Source organism: Trichomycterus rosablanca, chromosome 27, assembly GCF_030014385.1.
Source record: "Trichomycterus rosablanca isolate fTriRos1 chromosome 27, fTriRos1.hap1, whole genome shotgun sequence".
Lineage (NCBI taxonomy): Eukaryota > Metazoa > Chordata > Actinopteri > Siluriformes > Trichomycteridae > Trichomycterus > Trichomycterus rosablanca.
The window spans coordinates 10,946,357-10,956,216 of record NC_086014.1 but is presented as its reverse complement, the minus strand read 5'-3'; the positions used below and the strand labels follow the sequence as shown (position 1 = coordinate 10,956,216).

General features: G+C 40.3%; 1 long non-coding RNA gene across 1 annotated transcript; it reads right to left on the bottom strand.

The window, feature by feature from the left end:
• Window positions 1-5,901: 5,901 nt before the first annotated feature.
• Window positions 5,902-9,433, bottom strand: LOC134304157 (uncharacterized). Its single transcript, XR_010007769.1, has 3 exons — window positions 9,253-9,433; window positions 8,710-8,832; window positions 5,902-5,960 (listed from the first exon to the last, which is right to left on the bottom strand). It is a non-coding gene; the product is annotated as an uncharacterized LOC134304157 (long non-coding RNA).
• Between the last annotated feature and the right edge of the window lie 427 nt (window positions 9,434-9,860).

The following is a 9,860-nucleotide window of genomic DNA, read 5'->3' as shown; positions in this document are numbered from 1 at the left end:
CTAGGAGTACTAGGAGAGGATTAGAACAAAAGCTTTCTTTCTTTCGAACTGTATCAAAATGCTCAGGGCTTTTAAACAAGTTACATGCATTTAAATATGAAGTATTAGAGTTTGAAGTGTGTTTATGCTCTTGGTTGCCAGGTTCTTAACAACACTCGAGTACGCTCGTATCACACATCATCAACCATGGGGGTGCTTTCTTATTATGCTTAGGGTTCAGTCACAATCTATCCTGTCGACCGGTCAGCAGTGACAATGACATGACAGAGGTCGTTGCGCTGGTGTGAGTGGATCAGGTACAGCATAGTTGCTTAGGTCACACCGTCGTGGTATGTAATAGTACTTTATGTTCCGTGCATAATGGGCAGTGGCAGCTCGGCGGTTAACGTAATGGACTACTGATCAGAAGGTCACTGGTTCAAGCCTCACCCCTAACAGCTTGCTATGTTAGGCCTATTAGTACAAAACAATTGAAAGCCATTTTAGAAAAAAAAGCACCTGCTAAATGCTGTATATGTAAATTAATTAGCGTACATTTACCTATCCACTTCAATGCCAATTCCGACGCTGTCAGCACCCCTGGTAACAAGAAGGTGGAGGAGAGAGACGACCTCAAATTAATGTTTGTGGTTTCGAATTGGCATGACCAACAAGCTCGTGACCCTACTTTTGACCATACGGTGTACCAAATCCACTGTTCCTGATAATCCAGTACAGTTAGATCCACTGTAGTTATGTAGTGATGTGTAGTTAGAGGTGGTCCGCTTACAAACACAGATTAGGGTTCAGGTAACTGCTTCGGTCTTTAGATCTGCTTGATAAAATGATAAAGCAGTGAAGGTACAAGGTACACAATCAACTGAATGTATAGAGCAGATTACAGTGCACACGTTCATACATTTGTTTGTGTGAGCATGTGTATGCGTGTATGGGAGCTAACTGATTCGCAGGTTTGTGATTGTATGCATCACATACAGTATGTAGGCACAACTAACTACTCCAGGGTTTATAATGTGATCTCCTTCTTGTATGTCATGGCAGCCCTGGGATCCTAATGATTTCCAATCGCGGGTTACTTCACTGTCCTCATTTACGCAGAGCTATTTTGACTGTATTCATTGTGATGTGTCACGCTGAGGTGAAAAACAGGTCTGACATGAAGCTGAAGCTGTTGAAATCCATGTGACATAGTAGACAGTCAAGCAATTTATTTAAACACCATTATATAAGCTGGCCTAGTTTAGATCACTAAACACTTCATATCATTAAAAGCCCAAGGCTGTCATGAGAGACACATGTATGTACACATAGCATTAATGAAGAATATCCACTTAAAGAAAATATAAGTGAGTGTGATGTGTATGTATATGTGGGCAAATGCTTGGGTGTGTATGTACATGTACATGTTTGTATGAAGGTTATGGGGTACTGATGATCTTTCGGATTGGTACTTTAAACACTATGTTAATGCCGTATCAGTTAAATCTACAAACCTTCTATGATGGTCATGCATGGAGTATTTTGTATGCGATTCTAAATAACAGGGTCAATGTTTTCCAGACGCTCTTCCTAATAACTCTGCTGATCATTATTTTTTCCCTTTTATTTATTATTATTTTTTAACTGTGTCCCAATTTGGCTTTTGGCTGATCTCTGCCAGCTCTAGTAGCCAACATCCTTAACATGTACCCTCTTTTAAATTAATTAAAAGACGCAGATGCTATTTAAAGAAAGATGCACTCACAGTTGATCGATTGTGACCGGTCAATGTCAACAGCACATTTGCGTCGTCGGTCATCGGCTTTTAAATTTGACATCATTACATTTAATATCATCAATTTTACACCCCCCCCCCCCCCCCCCCTTTTTTTTTTTCTCCCACTTTAGCGCATCCGATTTCTGCCCGTCAATCATCCTCTCACTAACGCCGGTCCCCGCTCCTGATCGGGGAGGACGAGGCCGCTCCACGCCCCCTCCGACACGTGCACAGCAATCGAACGTCTTGTCACCTACACTTGACGAGTGCAGTGCAGTACGGCGCCGTGTACGGAGGGCCACACCCTCTACCGCACTCCTTTCCCATCTCCGTGCAGGCGCCGCCAACCAGCCAGCAGAGGTCGTAATCGCACTACTCTGAGAGAGAGCCCCCATCCGGCTTAATCCCGCCCCTATCTGAACAACAGGCCAATCGTCGTTCATGTGAGCTGAGACAAAGACAATGTATTCGAGATCTCAGCTCTGGTGTTCAGCGTGTTTTTTTTACCTCTGCGCCACCTGAGCGGCATTTTACATTTTTTTAACTGCCGTGACACGACACAGAAGAGACACCAAACACTATTATGTAACTCCTATCAAAATTAGTATTTTTGTAAGCACACAAACTAAATAAATCATATTTTGACCATTAAATTAGCCAAGATGCCACATATACATACATAACTGTTTTTAACATACGAAAAAGCAGGACTTTTGGATATTTCTTTTTGATAACATGTTTTTGTTTCTTGTTTATTTACAGTTTTGGTACGACTGGGAATCGTTAGCTTGCAAACTGTACCTTGCAAATCTGTTACTGTTCGGTGAAAGTGCTTTAACTGGTTGTTCTCTGCTGATATCTACAGACAGTTTGTTGTATTGTGTGTTTTATCTTTATGCACTGATTTTGTTACTGCTGTTACACTTTTTTGAAGTCTATAGAAAATGGTTATACACTGTGAGTTAAATAAGGGACCTTGTTTCTTTGTCCACTTTGTTCATGTGAATAAGAATTGAAAACTGATCAACATTTGCCATTTTTTTTATTACCTGCAATTGCATAAATCAGATAATCTATGTTGAGTTTGGTCATAAATGGTATTGGAGCAACAAGCTTAAGGTGTAATTTGCAATAGAACAATCACATGTTGCATGTTTGCAAACTGATCAACACTTGCCAAAAATATGAGCTAAGATACAGAGGTCCATTTTTGACTCACAGTGTTTAACCACCTTAAATACATCTGCACTGGATACAATAATCTCAGAACATATTTATTACTACTACTACTACATATTTGAGAATATGCAAACTTAAAACACACCTATGTATTAGCACATTTGAATCCTTTTAGTCCTGGTTCCTATAGAACACTGTCTAAGCTGTATGAACTGTATGAATTTGAATAATAGGTTTTATATTTCAGTAGAATTCTATATGTTTGTTTTGTTACTGGCGCTATATCCTGACAATCACGATCTAAAAAAGTCTAACTTAAACTTGTTATGCTTCCCAACATCTTTACTTAGTAAGTCTCTGGTTAATATAAGAAGTGACTTTGATGCTGTGATGACTAATTGAACCTGAGCATTAAGTACTGTACCTAACCAGTCATTCAAAATAAATCAATTTTATTTATATATATATATATATATATATATATATATATATATATATAAAACATCTTTGTCCTGAGTTTAGTTCTGTAACACTGCCTACATCGAGATAGACTGAAGTACCATAGAATTCATATTCTACCTCGACACGGTGGCCTATAAATATGCCTGTTCATCAACAGCTTTGTCCTGGTAATAGTGGCGGGTCTGATTCGACTGAAGAACACTGGACGCAAGGCAGGAATAACCTGGACAGGGCGCCAATCCGTGACATGGCTTCAGCTATCTCAGTCAGACATAGGCAATGCGCCACCAGAGTGCCACTACAGGACTTAAAAAGAGTGATTCTTTGCTTTTAATTATCTTAATTATTAAATTTGGGGAAATATACTTAATTTTTAGTCAAATTTCATATTAGAAAATAATACCTAAACACTCTCTCCTCTTGGCGGCCTGAAAAGAAACGATTTGGCAGAGTGAAAGGGGTGCTGAGCTTTATTAAATAGAAAACGTCACTAATAATATCTGAAACACTCATATCCACTAATGTGCAAATAATTAAGAAGTTAGAGATGTTTTGGGGCTGTTTTATAATAAATATGTAAATGCTGTAAAGACAAAATTATATATGTTTTGCTCTTAGTATGAGATCTTTCAAATCATTTTTTTATAATTATGGTTCTGACAATATTTAGATTGAAGTATCATTATTATCATTATCACTATCATTATTATTATTGTTAATATACACTTACATCTATTTTAATAGGTCCTAAAAGCCACCTCATTTCTCTGCCCTAACAAACCTAATTGAGCTCACAAGGTAATTATCAAGCTCTTTGTCCGTTATAGACAAGTGTGTTTTGAATTCTGCTGGACAGTGGGATTCCAAGACGTGGGATTAAGAAACCCTGAACTACAGTACAACCTCAGTGCTAGTATTCAAATCAGACTTGAGTATAATGTTCTGATTTTCGATATAACTGCAGCTCCTCTCTGGAGTGCACACACTCCGCTCGTCACTGTTTGCTCACTATTCGCTCTGTGTTGACAGACGACGAGGAATGTTAAAGCAAGCATGGATGTTCAAACATGGCCGCACATATGTGATCGTGTCTGTGTGTTTTAATACCCTGCCGAGAAAGTCATATTGATTTAGATGAACTGCTTCTTTCTCTGCACTCTGAAACATTCAAAAGAGCTGATGATAAAGCACCGGTGGAGCTCTCATGATAGGGTTTGTACCTGTCACCTTATTTAAACATGAAGAGAGGAAGAGATTCAGACTGTGTGCTCTCAGATAAAGTAAAGCTTCTGGGATCAGGTGAAGATTTATGTTCTTATCTTTGATTTATTCTGCTTAGTTGGTAGGAATAATCTCCTCTGAGATAGGCAAATACTAAAATTGTATTGCTTTTTATGGTGCCGTGTGATGGGATAGAATTATTTTAAACAGAGCAATCTGCCCTGACCAGATCTGGGTCTGTTAATGGAATAAGACTTAGAAAATACATATTTGTCCTAGGTTCTACTGCGATACGATTCAATGAATTATTATTCTAGATTTTTTTTCCTATATGGTCTTATTTACTGAATCTATTATACAGGTGTGAATATTAGACAGATATTATAAAAATGTTTCCCTGTAGTAAAGAGTTATCAGAACACTCATTTGATGTATGTATATTCTATTCACAGTTGTTGGCCCAACCAATAAGCTGTGCAGAATGTACAGTTTTAAGTCTAGCTCACATAAAACTCTCCAGCAGTAACCTACAAAAACTCACCTACACTATTGCGATTAGAGTAAACCAATAGACAAACTGCCATGATTCTGAGATGTTTATGGACACCGGAATACCTGAACACAAATCTGCGCACATGAAAAACATACCAGACTTTAAACAGAAATTGCCAAGGTGCCTGAATATGTGCAGCTACAACACTGCTGTGCCACTGTTCCATATCTTACATAAGAACGTCCATCTCTCCAAAGAGCTAATGAGCTAAGTTATAGATAGAAAGGTAAAATAATGGCATAATTTGAGTGTTTTCTGCAGGTGATTACAGCCCTTTCCTGTGTCTGAAAAGACTGTGGCATCTCTTATGTAACAATGTAAAAATGAATTTTGGGATGCTTCAAAACAACATACGAAACCATTGCCCATACTTGATACTTTAAACATTATCTGGTAGTTCACATCAGGCTTTTCAATGTGTGTGTGTGTGTGTGTCTAAATTATTTGGTTTGCTTAATAATGCTAATGTCAAAAATCAGTAATAAAAGAATATAAAGATAAAATATAATACAACAACTTACCAGCAGATGGTAGCATGGTACTGCACAGTTTCTTCTTCACCTTCTTGAAACTTGCTTATAGTTTCCACACAGTACACCAGTCCTATCCAACAAAGTACTGAAATGAAAACAAAAGTATATATATATACACACACACACACACTGATCAGCTATAACATTAAAACCTTACCATATAGAAGCAGTTTGTAGTTCTACAATTACTGACTGTAGTCCATCTGTTAGCCCCCTTTCATGCTGTTCTTCAGTGGTCAGGACCCCCACAGGACCCCTACAGAGCAGAGCAGGTATTATTTAGGTGGTGGATCATTCTCAGCACTGCAGTGACAATGACATGGTGGTGGTGTGTTAGTGTGTGTTGTGCTGGTACGAGTGGATTGAAGAACAGGGTGAAAGCGGGTTAAAAAGGTATATAGAGAAACAGGTGGACTACAGTCAGTAATTGTAGAACTACAAAGTGATTCCATATGGTAAGTGGAGCTGATAAAATGGACAGTGAGTGTAGAGACAAGGAGGTGGTTTTAATGTTATGGCTGATCGGTGTGTGTATATATAGAGACATTGACTGTGATCTGGTGTGGGGACGTGGCATAACTTTCTTTACAACATATTCAATGCAGAATAATGTTCTGTTAGGCAAACTGGTAAACATTTGGCACCAACTGCAGTACAAAAGCAATAAACGTTTAACTGTGCAGTTCAACGGCAACACTTTCAAGTTTCCCACATTTACATAGCACTTTGTATGCATGGTATCCCCTTGTCATGCCGTCTGCTTCACCAGGACATTACTTCTATCTCAGATGTTTGCTGTGACCACACATATTGTCCTCAAAACTGGAAGGAGTGTACATTTCCTGAACACTATCTAAAAGCATAGACTGAAACTATTCCTGGATCTTTCTGAATGCCAACAGATCTGTACCGAAGCCCTCGTAAACTGTAAGCCTTATGTATGTGAATGTACAGCATGTGTGCTTGCATGTGTACACCGACCCTCGCTGTGTGTTTAGGTTGGTTAGGATCTGCTCAGAAAAGTGGTCAGAAAGTGTGTCCAGGGAGAAAAGATAAACAGTGCTTTGTTTGACATTCCGGAGAATTACCACCCCGGGACCGGTGTAGTCGTGTCGTGTTTGATCAGCGTGTAGTGCGAGTGAAAAGGGAAGCAGCTGTCAGTTCCTCCCTCGGCCCCGCGGACCCGGCCTGCGTTCTCAAAGCGGCCTGTGATAATATTGACCTTCCCCAGTCTGTTTACCCAGCACTGCCTTTAAACCGAGCTCAGGCAAATACCAGGCGGACCTGCTGCGCTCTACAGAGCTGTACCTCACACACACACACACACACACACACACTAATTACTACCTAAACATGCTGTTATCTCTTCGACCCGACTGTTAGTGTTGGATCATGGCACAAACATTTAGGATGTTAAACATGCACTGTGGCATTCTGATGAATAGAAGTGATTAACGTGATTCCCTATTATAATTTCTCTGCTACTTGCACCACTATACTGGTTCCTCTTCTCACCGGCCAGCAACAGGTACCCACACAGAGCTGTATCACGTATGGAGAACCCACTACCAGCGCCTACTACCCACTACTAGTCAGCGCCTTGACCGATGACAGCAAGATAGCAAGATAAAACCCATCAAAGGTTGGTAGCCATGCCAGGATTTCAAATCAAGAACTCATTAACACACCACTGAGCTGCTTGCTTAGGCCTATGACCAAGTAAGTGATAATTGTACTGCGGTGAAAAATAGTCCTGACCTAAAACTTACAACATATGTGGGATGCATTGGACTGCAGACCTGGCCTTCTTGTCCAACCTGACCTCACAAATACTTTTCTTTCTTTAAAATAGAGACAGACTAATCACATTCCAGAATTTGCCCACCGATAACACTAGCCTAGTAGCCATGCCCGTGTGTGCCCTGTGTGACACAGTGGAGCGGGATATGTTTGCCTACTCCTCACTCCTCATGTGCTATCCTCAGCATTAATGGAAAATGCACGAGGGCCTCCTGTACTCCCTCGCCCGCCCGCCCGCCCGCCCGTTCCTTCTCCCCCTCCGTTCCCACCTTTACCTTCTCTAATTAAACCGAGCCTGTTTGTACAGCCGGCGCTGTGTGTTCAAAGCACACAAACAGCTTCTGAAGCTTTGCTGGCCACGCTCGCTTCCTGTGCCCGAGTTCACAGATGATTTTCACCTGGTAAATCTGACACCGCATCCTGCCGGTTATGCTGCCATGATTCACCCGTTTACCTCTGTCAGGGAGTACTACGGTGAGGGAGGGAGTGTGAAAAACACTAATTATGGAAATGTCAGAGACATAAAGGATAAAAAAAACACCTGAGTTAAGTTTTAAATTATATTGTGAGGGTGTCTGTATGGCCCTGATGGACTTACATTTGCGGCTTACAATTATAACTGAATACAATTAAGTATTAAGGGTCTTGCTCGGGGACCCAACAATGAAAAATAAGCTTCTGATTACTAGTCCCTTGATTGGGTATGTGGCTAGTGGGCATGTCGACTGTCAGAGCGGTAATAATAAAATAAGTGTTAAAGATAATTACATAAACAGTTCTAGCTCCACTAGCAACCGGTCCGGGCACAGTCAAAACTAAACTGCTCTTGTATAATGTGACTTATTCGATGGATTGCATAAAAAAAAAAAGACAATAATTATAAAAAAAAAATAGTACAAATAATGACCTAAATTAAAAGTAAATACAAAAAACAAAAGCCAAGTTGTATGGTATGTGCAACAGTGGCAAAACATGGAATAGTAACGGGAATAGATATGTCTAATTCCATTGCGCAACAGGGCTCCTTCGTTAGAACATCACACAATAAGTCAAAGCACCTCTTTTGAACCTGTTCTTACTACCATGATTCCTCCGCTATGACATTTTAAGAACAGCCGTTCCAGAACACGTTTCACGTACAGCTACTACAGCAACCTGTGTATTTACACTTGTAATGAGGTCAGCCAATGAGAGCTAGCAATTACCGGGATGATAAATTGCGTGCAGTCGTCTACGCCGATTGCCGGGTTGGATGTGGCTGAAGCATTAATATCCGAGCATTTAAGAAGTCGGTCGCTCCCTCTTTCTGCCTTCCTTCCCATAGTCATCTATCAAACGGGGTAAACCACAAGTCCTTCTAACCACTCCTGATGGGCTTCGCTTAAAGAGCACGATACTTGAAATGGTTGGGGTTTCGGAGGGTAACCAAAACCACCGAGAAAGTCAATCAGGCGTGCTGCTGTCAGAGGAAATTGATTTGTAATATCAGAAAGTAGAAACAGATTATATGGAAAAGAATATTAGTTTGAGAAGTTCATGCTAATTAAAGTGGATTCAGTAGGTATTCAGACCCCTTCACATTTCACATAGTTTGAATGGATATAATTGCCATTTTTGCTATTAATCTACACTAGTCACCCATAATGATGACGTACAAACGTGTATTAATTCAATTAATTTTTGAGAATTCATTAAAGAACTGTAACTGAAATATCTCATCAGTATTCAGTAACTAATTGCATACAGACCTTTTAATTAATACTGAAGGAAGAAGCCTCACTGGCAGCAATCACAGCTGTAGGTCTTCTTGGAAACGTCTCCACAGGCTTGCACACCTAAGGTTGGGCAGTTCATAGCGGATCATCTCAAGATCCATCAGATTGGATGGTGTGCATCTGTGTCATGTTATAAGTTTGCTGCCACCACCATATTTCACTGTAGGGATAGTATTACATTTACATTAACATTTACATTTTTGACTTATACAGTCTAAGCAATTGAGGGTTAAGGCCCTTGCTCAAGGGCCCAACAGTGGCAACCTGGCAGTGGTGAGAGGCTTGAACCAGTGACCTTTCAATCACTAGTCCAGTACCTTAACCACTAGGCTACACCTGTTTTTACTAGACATAAGGATGCTGTGTAGCCAACTCCAACTCAACAACGGCTTCCAATCTTGCCACTTGCCATAAAGACCTGATTTATGGAGTGTGGCAGGGATAGTTGTCTGTCCAGCAGTTTCTCCCATCTCTGCACAAGCTCTTATTGAGTGACCTGTGCTTTTTTTTCTAACTTCTCTGACCAGCGGATTTATAACTCCGAGGAGGTTCAACATTGGTACATTAGTGGGGCCAGTGTG